This window comes from Acinonyx jubatus, chromosome B1, assembly GCF_027475565.1.
Source record: "Acinonyx jubatus isolate Ajub_Pintada_27869175 chromosome B1, VMU_Ajub_asm_v1.0, whole genome shotgun sequence".
Classification (NCBI taxonomy): Eukaryota; Metazoa; Chordata; class Mammalia; order Carnivora; family Felidae; genus Acinonyx; species Acinonyx jubatus.
This window is the reverse complement of record NC_069382.1, coordinates 132,681,436-132,691,531: the sequence shown is the minus strand read 5'-3', so window position 1 is coordinate 132,691,531 and position 10,096 is coordinate 132,681,436. Positions and strand designations below refer to the sequence as shown.

Below are 10,096 nucleotides of genomic sequence, written 5' to 3'. Positions count from 1 at the left end.
ACTACAAACTCAAAGCTCCAGACTGCTGCTGATGGTTGTGGTGTCTGTGTTTCTGTTAAAAGATAAACTGAGGAATATTAAAATTTTTAAGCGTTTATTTGAGCAAAAATTGATTTGAATCAGGCAGCATCCAATCTAGCCAATAGAAGGAAACTCCGAGGAGCTCTACAAACTGAAAGACTTGTAGGCAGAAGAGAGCAGGAATGAGGAAGTTATACTAGACAAAAAAGGAGGTTGATTATTCTAAGATTACTTTTCCTTCAGGGGATGGCAAGGGTCTATCAGGCAGATTACATAACTAGTGCTAATCAGGTGATTTCCTCTTTTTCTTTTTTTTCCTTGAGAAATCGAGAGAGAGAGAGAGAGAGAGAGAGAGAGAGAGAGAGAGAGAGAGAACGCACACAAGTGAGTGAGGGGCACAGAGAGAGAGAGAGAGAGAGAGAGAGAGAGAGAGAGAGAGAGAGAAAGAATCCTACAAGGGGCAGACAGAGAGAGAGCAATGAAAAGAGAGAGAGAGAGAGAGAGAGAGAGACAGAGAGAGAGAGAGAGAGAAGCAGGGCTCATCTGAAGCGAGTATCCAGCTCACTGGAAGCAGGGCTGGAGTACACTTGATGAGGGGCATGAGCTCATGAACGGTGAGATCATGACCTGAGCTGAAGTCAGATGCTTAAATGACTGAGCCACCCTGGGCACCCTGATCAGGTGATTTCCTGATTGACTGTTTTAAAATTCCATTTCTGGAAGAGCCAAAATGGTAAGTTAAATCTTAGTATGGTGATGTGGAGCTTAGCATATAAACAAATCTATCATGGGCCTGTTTTTTTTTTGTTTTTCGTTTTGTTTTTTGTTTTTTTGTTTTTTTAACAATTCCCTGCTTTTGATCAGACCCTTAGTCTAATTGAGAAATTTGATAGAAAATGTAAGGCATTAGTGCTATTCTCAGGTACCACTCTGGAGTTCTTGCAGGTTTTGCTAAATCTCTGTGTGTTATTTACAGGTCACATTGTTGGGTTCACATTCTTTAAGTTGGTCATTCTGTTTGTTCCTTTTATGATGTTCTATTCTTAGAGAGGTCATTTGCTCGGTGGTTAGCAGCTGTGAACATGCATTTAAAACTTTTGAGAGACTACCGTGCACCGGGGAGACTACTATGATTATTATGAGCAGGATCATTCTTGATGTATGGAGTGCACTTTACAGCCATGGTCCCCAGGACCCAAAGCACTCAGACCCAATCCAATCAGACTTTTGAGGAAGTCCCTTCCTTAAGCCAACTGACTTGTTCAGTGATCTTATGTAGCTGAGTCTCAATTTCGCAGAAATGTTAATTTAAGTGCAGCAAATGCTGTTGGCCATAGCGCAGACATCTTGTTTGCCTGAAAGATAATTAAGGGCTATCCTATTATCATAAACAACTTTGGCCAGAGAATCTGGGAGTTTGGTTGGGCAGCTATTTCTTTATCAGCAGAAAACTTTGTCCTTTTAACAGAGAGAAAACCAAATTCTAATTTTGCACCAGTGTGCTTTTGATATTAAAATTCATTTTAAAATCTTAAATACATCCATTCTAATCTTGACTAGCTTGACTACACTAAAATTTTTTTCCCAACAAAACTTCTACAACTATTTATATGCATTCAGATTTATTGTACTTTTTTCTTCTTTTTTCTCATACTGGAACAATAATTCATTTTACTTTCCTTACCTACTTTTCAGACACATTTTTTTCCTTTCACTTTTGTTATTTCCAAGTAGTTTTAATTACATATTAATTAGAATTCCTTACCCTTCAAATCCTTTATTCCTAGTGAAAACTAAGAAGTGAGCAGTTGTGGATTGTCAGTTGCACTGGGATTTTCTGGATTGGCAAATTTATAAATACATTTCATAATTTCTAGACTTCTTCCTCATAGTAAATTTTTCCAAATAGCACAAGGCATGTTAACTGATTGACCCAAGTATCTTTAGCTCTTTTGTAATAAGAAGCCAAAAGTAGATAAATCTGTGTTTAATAATTAATGTTTCAGTATTTTATCTTATTTGGAAATGATCTAGATAGTCAATGACTATCCATCATTTAAATTTTCTCAGTATAACTTTAAAGTTTCAAGTTACTGAAAAGATTATGGAAACTATTTTTGAGTAGATATACCATAAAGCATAATTCTTATTGGAAAGTTCATTTATAAACTTTTATCTTAATTACATCTATTTAATTCACCTGTTCTTAACAATTATGTTTCGATTAGTCATGAAAATTTTATGAGACATTAAATAACCATTATCTTAATTATCTCTTTTGTTAACAAAGTCTGCAACAGAGATAACAGGCTTATTTGATTTTTAGTAAATCTAGGTAGAATAAATTTATATTTAATGCTGATAGCATGTTTTTTCAAAATTAAACTAAAAACGGTAAACTCTCCTTAAAAATTTTTTTTTTACTGAAAATTATCCTCAATCAAATGGAGTTGGAAACTATTTGGGTTAATTACTGTATTTCTGAGAATATACTTGATTTATATAAATACTTGTTTGTATTTAAGACAAGTCAACAGAGGTCTTTACAAATTAATGTGGACAATGCCATCTGGAGGTAGAAAAAATATCACATGTTTATAACATGTACACATAGACATACATAAACATATAGACAAATGCAAACAGATATCTTATAGCTTTTATTTTAAAATTTTAGCCATGAGACATCTCCAACAATGTAACATTTTTGTCCATAAAAGAACAGTTGGACCCAAATTGTGCTTCTGGCAGATGGAATAAATTAAAGTTACCCTCTCAGATGACAGATGGCTAAAGATTTTTACTAATATTTGTGCAAGATAGTAATCAAAATAACTTTTCCTTTTCTTTTTTTATTTTTTCTCCTTCTGATAAGAATTACCTTGGTTCCTAGAGAAAACCAAGTAGAATACTTGCATCTCAAAAAGCATAGAGAAAGAATGCAAGTTCCCCCAAGATAAATTCTATTCCCTAAGTCTTTTTTTTTTTTACAATATCTTTGGGCCTTTTGAGATGAGTAGGGGAGGTTTGGGATTGGTAAATAGGATAGGTGGGCTTTGAGTTGTTTCTAGAGTCACATTTCTGTTCCTATAAAGACTAGATTTGTAAGACAAGTACAGTTGTTTTTGGTTCCTCAGAGGACTGGATTGCAAACTGAAGGATATCAAGAGGCTGACCCACCCCATCCAACTATATTATCCTCAATATGTTTCTTTATATTATGGAGAAGATCTTCAACTAAGATGTAAATAAAAAGTTCCTTATATTCTAGATTTTGAGTTGTGTGTCTTGGAATGTTTTAGTAAATCATTCCACAAAGATTTTAGAATGTTTCCTTCTGGGTACATAGTTTCACTTTAGCTTAGAGGAGAAGGTCTAAAATAAATTCCTATCAGGCTCTGAATGTCAGCTTCCAATTTGGCCAGCTTCTCACCATAAGAGTTACTTAAAAACACAAATAATTGTTTTTAAATATCTCGTCAGGCTACAGCTAACAACAGTAAATATTCCTTGCAGCTCTGAACAACCCCTTGGACTCAAGAGGCATCCCCAAAGAGGGTGCAAAAGACACTGTCCTCCTAAGAACCAGAGCCACTCCCAAAGATAACCAAAGAAAGACAGACTTAGACAATTGACCTGAGAGCTGGCAATGGTGGTAGGACACTAGCTGCAAATGAAGTACAACCCACATTTCTGTCCAGCCAAATCGGGTACAACCTGCATTTCTGTTTGTCCTTATTTTGGGACCCCAACCTGACGGCTGCCAAGCCAAGTTCTTAGGACACAAAATGAGACAAACAAGAAGGTAATGGCTGTCCCTGGGAGAGTAAGGATCAACAACCAATGGGTACCCGAAAACAAGTTCACAAGTCACAATTCAAAGATCAAATTCTTATTAGTGTTTTTTTCTGCCTGTCAGTGTGAATTTGGAAAGGAACAATGTAAAATTTTTTACTTTCCTCTCTCAACCAGGCATTACAGACAGAGATCTAGGAGAGCTAACTTGGGTAAGAATTCTCACCCCTTTCTGGCTTCTGCCAGTTTTCCCAGGATCCTGTCTGCAGGATCTAGAGCAAGTGAGGTGCCCCAGCAGGTCTCATTCTGGTCAACAGAAACTATAGAGGAGGAAAAGTAATTTCCCCTCTACCTTTTATGGTGATAATTTCCCCTCTACCTTTTATGGTGAGTGCTTGGCTGAGACCGCTTTTTCTCTAGGTCATCTTATAAATGGATAAGCTTATCTAGGTTAAAATTTCTCTACTGTGGTCCCTGTAATTCAAGATTATTATATCCTTGATAAGATTAACCTGCTTATTCAGCCTTAAACTTTTGTTTTTATTCACCTGAGGCCCAACACTAGACCCACTCCAGCTTAAGTCAGACCTAGTCTAACCCCAGACCCAATCTTCTTTCCAAGTCAGACCCAATCTGACTCAGTCCAGTTTCTGGACCCAGTCCAAAAAAAGAAATGTTCAAATAAAGTCTGAAAGCTGATAACATAAAAGCTGCAGTTGGAATCTGAGGGACACTTACCGATCACCTCCAAAGACAGTGAGAAGGCAGGCAGCTCATGGGGTTTAGCAGGTCCCTTCATCTGGTTGTTCACTGCTCCCAGAAGCTGTCAGGGGGCTTCCTTCAGTTTCCTCTTCTGACATCAGAACCGTTAAAAGTTAAACTGAGGCCTGCCTCAGCTCACTTGGGTGGCAGAGCTGTTTGAGCTCCTTCATAGGTTAGTTTTGTTTTCCTTTCCATGCAAAACGGTTCTGGCACTTTACCCTGAGGAGAATATCATGGGCCATAAGTGGGACTGAAGTGGGGGTGAACTTGGCAAGGACATCTCCCTGGCTTGATTTGGAAGATTCCACAAAGGATTGAGCCCAAGCACAATCAATATTCTACATATAATAGACAGTTCTGCTATACTGGGTCTTAAATAAAAATTAAATTAGAAAATGCATTTTCTTATTTCTTTTTCCCTGGCCCAGATTGTTCTATGAGAAGAGATTAACATGTCTCCAGAGACTCTGGTAGCAAAGATTTAGAAATCCTTCACCACTCCAGACTGCCCACTAGTTTTCTGAGGAGAAATTTTACAAATAATTAGAATGTTGGTCACCTTCTCACTTAGACTCTCAGATTCTCCTGGTACTTAGCATCAGGTTGCTAAGCATCTGGGGGTAAAACTATACCATCCTTCATGCTCTCATATTTTACTTTAAATAATCTCCAGGCAAATTTATATGAGCCCACTGTCCCGGGTACACACAAATGACCCTCAGTTGAAGCATTCTTCTCAGATTCAAACACAACTGCTTCATAACCTGCTTTTCTAATCTCCTTTTCAGGTAATGCCACTGCAGTCCACCTGTGCGTGATCCTGCATGCCCCCTTCTTCCTACTTCTCAGTAAGTCATTCATTTCTATGTATTTCTTTAGTACCGCTGGAATATTCTCCTCTCTGTACTGTTTGCCATGGTCCTAGGTTGGATCATTTCTCCACATGGGTCATGTGCTTTGGTCTTATCGAATTGCTTGCTTTTCTCTAAACGAGCCAGAGACCCTCATGCCTTTGTGTTGCATCTCTTCATTTTATCTGCTTTCATTAATCAGCTCATTGTCAATTCCTCTGTGATGTGACGCAATGGCTGACTTCCCCAGTAAACTAAACACTCCTTTCTTTTGGTTCTGGTGGTACTTTGTACATATTTCCAATATGTTATAGCAATTATTACTGCACTATACATGCTTTTTCTATATGTGTGTCATCAGAATCTTGAAATTCCTTGAGAATTAGGACTTTGTCTTAATATCTAAGGATCTCTAAATAATCAAAGTCATCATTGAATAAATGTGAATTACTACATAAATGATCACACACACACACACACACACACACACACGGCATGAAATGGAGTGCTCATATTCCACTGATGAGATCTAGGCAAATGGCCTTACTTAACAAAGGGGAAGCTGGGAGATATAATCCAACTTCATTCCCATGATTGGTGAATAGCTGGCTTGTCTGCCATAAAGAATTGTGTTCTTAGGAGGATACATATTTGGAAATAATAGATGGTCCTTTTAAATAAAAGATTTTGTCATTATAGTGAATCCTGATCATTCTTTTTGCCTTCACATCTATTTTTGTCTGTTATTAATATAGCTATACTGGATTTCCTTTGAGTGATCTTTACCTGGGGCATGTTTTTTATTAATAAAAACTTTGTAGCTTTCTATTAATCATGTAGATGTGTCTAGTAAATAGCATACAATGGAACACTTTCTATAAATCCAACAGAATAGTATTTCTTTATTGGTAAATTTGAACATTTAAATTTGAATTTTATACATAGTGTAATTTATGACATATTTGGATTTAATTCCTCCTTATTTTACAGTTTTTATTCTGTCCTTTTTGTATGATTTCCCCCCTTTTATACCTTCTTTTGAATACAACAAGATTTTTAAGATTCCAATTTTCCTTTACTCACACTATGTGCATCATCACTTTCCTAGCTAATGCCAAACTGTTTTCTAACATGGCTTTACTATTTATACTCCTATCAGCAGTACATGAGAATTTTCTTGGCTTTCCGTCCTCACCAATACTTGATACTGTTTGACTTCTATTATTTTTGGCAGTCTTGGAGGTGTGCAAATGGTAGCAGTTCTCTATGTCTTCTCTGCACCGGTCCTATGTCAATTATACGTGTCACAGATGTCTTTTTCTACTTTATTGCTCACTCCTTCTCTTTCTAAGGTGTTTTTTGATGAAAAGTTAACTTTAACGTAATTAAATTTATCATTTTTTCTTTGCATCAGTAATCTTTATGTATCAAATATCTCTCCCTCTCCTGAAATCTTGACGATATTTTCCTGTACGATCTTCTGAAAGCTTTATGGTTTGCTCTTCTCATAGGTCTTTAATTTACACTGAAATGACATGATTCTGTGGCAGGAGACATAGAAGGGAAGGAAAAATAAGATAAAAACAGAGAGGGAGGCAAACCATAAGAGACTCTTAAATAAAGAGAATAAACCGGGGTTGCTGGAGGGGAGGTGGGTAGAAGGATGGCCTAAATGGGTGATGGTATTAAGGAATGCACTTGTTGGGATGAGCACTGGGTGTTATATGTAAGTCATGAGTCACTGGGTCCTTCTCCTGAAACCAGTATTACAGTGTATGTTAACTAACTTGAATTTAGATATTAATCTAAAAAGAACTGTTGTTAACACACACACACACACACACACACACACACACACAATGAAGATACCCAATTACCCTAGATCGTTTATTTACAATTTGTAATAACACCTCCTTTCCCCTAGTTTGTATTCATTCCTGTCATGTGTTACATATTCATGTATGCGTGTGTTATTTCTGGACACTCTTTTTTGTTCCATTGATCTGTTTGTCTATCCCTGAAGCATTACTAAACAGTCATATTTGCTCTAGCTTTATAATAAGTGTTGCTATCTTCTGGCAAGTTTCTGTCCAATCCATCCAGTGTAGCCTTAAGATGGAAGGCTCTAGGTTCCAGGAGTCAGGACATGCCTTTAGGATAGGAGTCATCTGAGTACCAATTTATCACACTGATTCTTGCTTTTTCTTCATTCTGTGGCCTCTGAGGACTTCTTTCACTTTTTGTATTTTTAGCTATTTACTTAAAAGAATCTTTATTGCAAGTCAGCTCACATCGGTGTTTTGTCTGAAAAGATTTTTCAGGATATCTTGTTCTTTGTATTGCCAGAGGCCAAAGCCTCCTCCATTTGGCAAGGAGAAACAATGTGCTTTAAAGCACATTTCCAGATTTTAGGAGGAAATGTTACTCCAAAATTTTTGTGTGAGTATAAACAGGGAGAGGTGGATGGAGAAGACAAGTTTAGTTTTATGACTTATACCCATCATCATGCAGTCAATTATTCTCAGTTCTTGATAGGCTCTACCAATTAAAATATTACATCTAGCATGGAATATTTTCACAGAGATTTAGCCTGCCATTTTTTTCCTATAACAAATAATAAATTCCTCTTAGTTGACTAAATGATGGTAGTATCTCAGAAGACCACTTTTTAAAAACAAACACTTATATAATCCTTACTATGTGCCAGACACTATTTTAAGAGGTTTACAAATATTAGCTCATTTAATACTTATACAACTTGATGAAGTAGGTGGTGTTATAACAGATGGATTAACTGAGACATGGAATCATTAATTAAGTTGTGTACCGTCAACAGCTGGTATGTGGTAGAGCAGGAATTTGAATCCAGACAACCTGGCTCCCGAGTCAGCACTTTTAACCACAGGACTGCATAATTTAGCTCATGTTTCTCTGGCATTCACTGTCCCCCAGGTGATCAAAACCTTAATGATAAAACATGATAGTAAACTCTGAGGAGAGAAATGAGAAATCATCTAAAGTTATTTCATTACCTATATTTGGTATAATTTATAATAATTTGGCAGTGAGATCTCAAATGCAAGTATGATCTAGAAGTGGACTGTAGCATGCTCACATTATATTTTATTTATTCAACATTTTTTATTTAAGCGATTTTAATTATTATTTTTATAAGTTCATTTATTTATTTTGAGAGAGAGAGAGAGAGGACATGTGGGAGGGGCAGAGAGAGAGAGTGAGAGAGAGACTCCCAACCAGGCTTCACACTGTCAGCACAGAGCCTGATGTGGGACTCACAAACCATGAGATCATGACCTGAGCTGAAACCAAGAGTTGGATGCTTAACTGACTGAGCCACCCAGGCACCCCAGATTCAACAGTTTTGAGTCCTGATTATGTGGTAAGTATTTTGCTACATGCAGAGGTAAAAAATATGAATAAGACATGCCCTCCTGCTTCCAATGCTTACTTCTAGAATCTAGCAGAAAGTTCCCCAGGATGTCAGATGTGGGTTATGCTGAACAGAGGTATCTCTCTGTAGGAACTTTCTTAGATAAACAGTTTATGAGAAGTATATATATACTTCATATATATATATATATATATATATATATATATATATATATATATGAAAGCAAGTAGGAAGATGAATTGTTTTGACCATTTGTTGATTTGCTCCTATTTTACATAAACTGGTGGCCTATTTCTATTTTCTGGGACAGTGCCTAAGGATTTCTTTTCCTCTGTTCTGGACACTGCAGATAAGATGTGGATGTGATAGATTAAGTTTGAGCATGTTAGTTTCAGGGAAATTGGTGAAGAAGGAAAAAGAAGATGGCACATCTCAGAGTTCACTAATTGTCATTTTTCCTGGAATGTGAAACAGGGAAAGCAAAACTGTGGAGTGTTCTAAGGTAATAAGGCAAAAGATTATCTGCAGTGTGAACATGATGGCCATGACTTCTGATTCTAGTTGCATAATCAACTTGTATGTGACCTTGAACAATTTGTGCTTGGGCACTTTTTCACTACCTGATTTTCAGAATTGTAAAATAAAAGCAAAACCAAAATGAAGTCAAAGTCTCAGAAACCAAAGCTGATAAAAAAGTATAAGTTCTCTGAATTTTTAGGTTATTGTTTAGTTGCGAGTTTTGTATTTTTGTGTGCTTGGTGAATACTTTCAAATAATGTAAAAAAAAAGCCACCAAATATGTTCTTCATATAGAGCTGACTCAACTAGTACACAATCAATAATATAGGTTCTTGGGTCCCTCTTCCAGGAGTAGGAATAATTCTATACTACTCTTTCCATTCATCTTATTTTGCCCAGCTTCCTTTCCTTTAGTGACAGATACCATGTAGAAAACCATTAAGTGGTATTTTGGTGAGATAGAACATTTATGTAAATTGATTTAATTAGCAAAACGTAACTACTGTATTGATTTTTGTACTAAAGAAAATGTTTGTCATTGTGCTTGTTGTATGTCATATTAGAGAAGTTTTCAATTAGCAGTAATTGTGCCTCGGATAAACCTCATTGGCTATGATACTGTCACTAAACAGAGCTTGTCTGTCATATTAGAAACCACATTGGAAATTTTAGAAAAATGGAGGAAAGAATTAGGCCAAGGCTTCCATATATATATATATATATATATATATATATA

General features: G+C 36.4%; 1 pseudogene; it reads right to left on the bottom strand.

Moving 5' to 3' along the window:
• Positions 1-9,913: 9,913 nt before the first annotated feature.
• LOC113601010 (uncharacterized) lies at positions 9,914-9,996 on the bottom strand (annotated as a pseudogene).
• Positions 9,997-10,096: the final 100 nt, after the last annotated feature.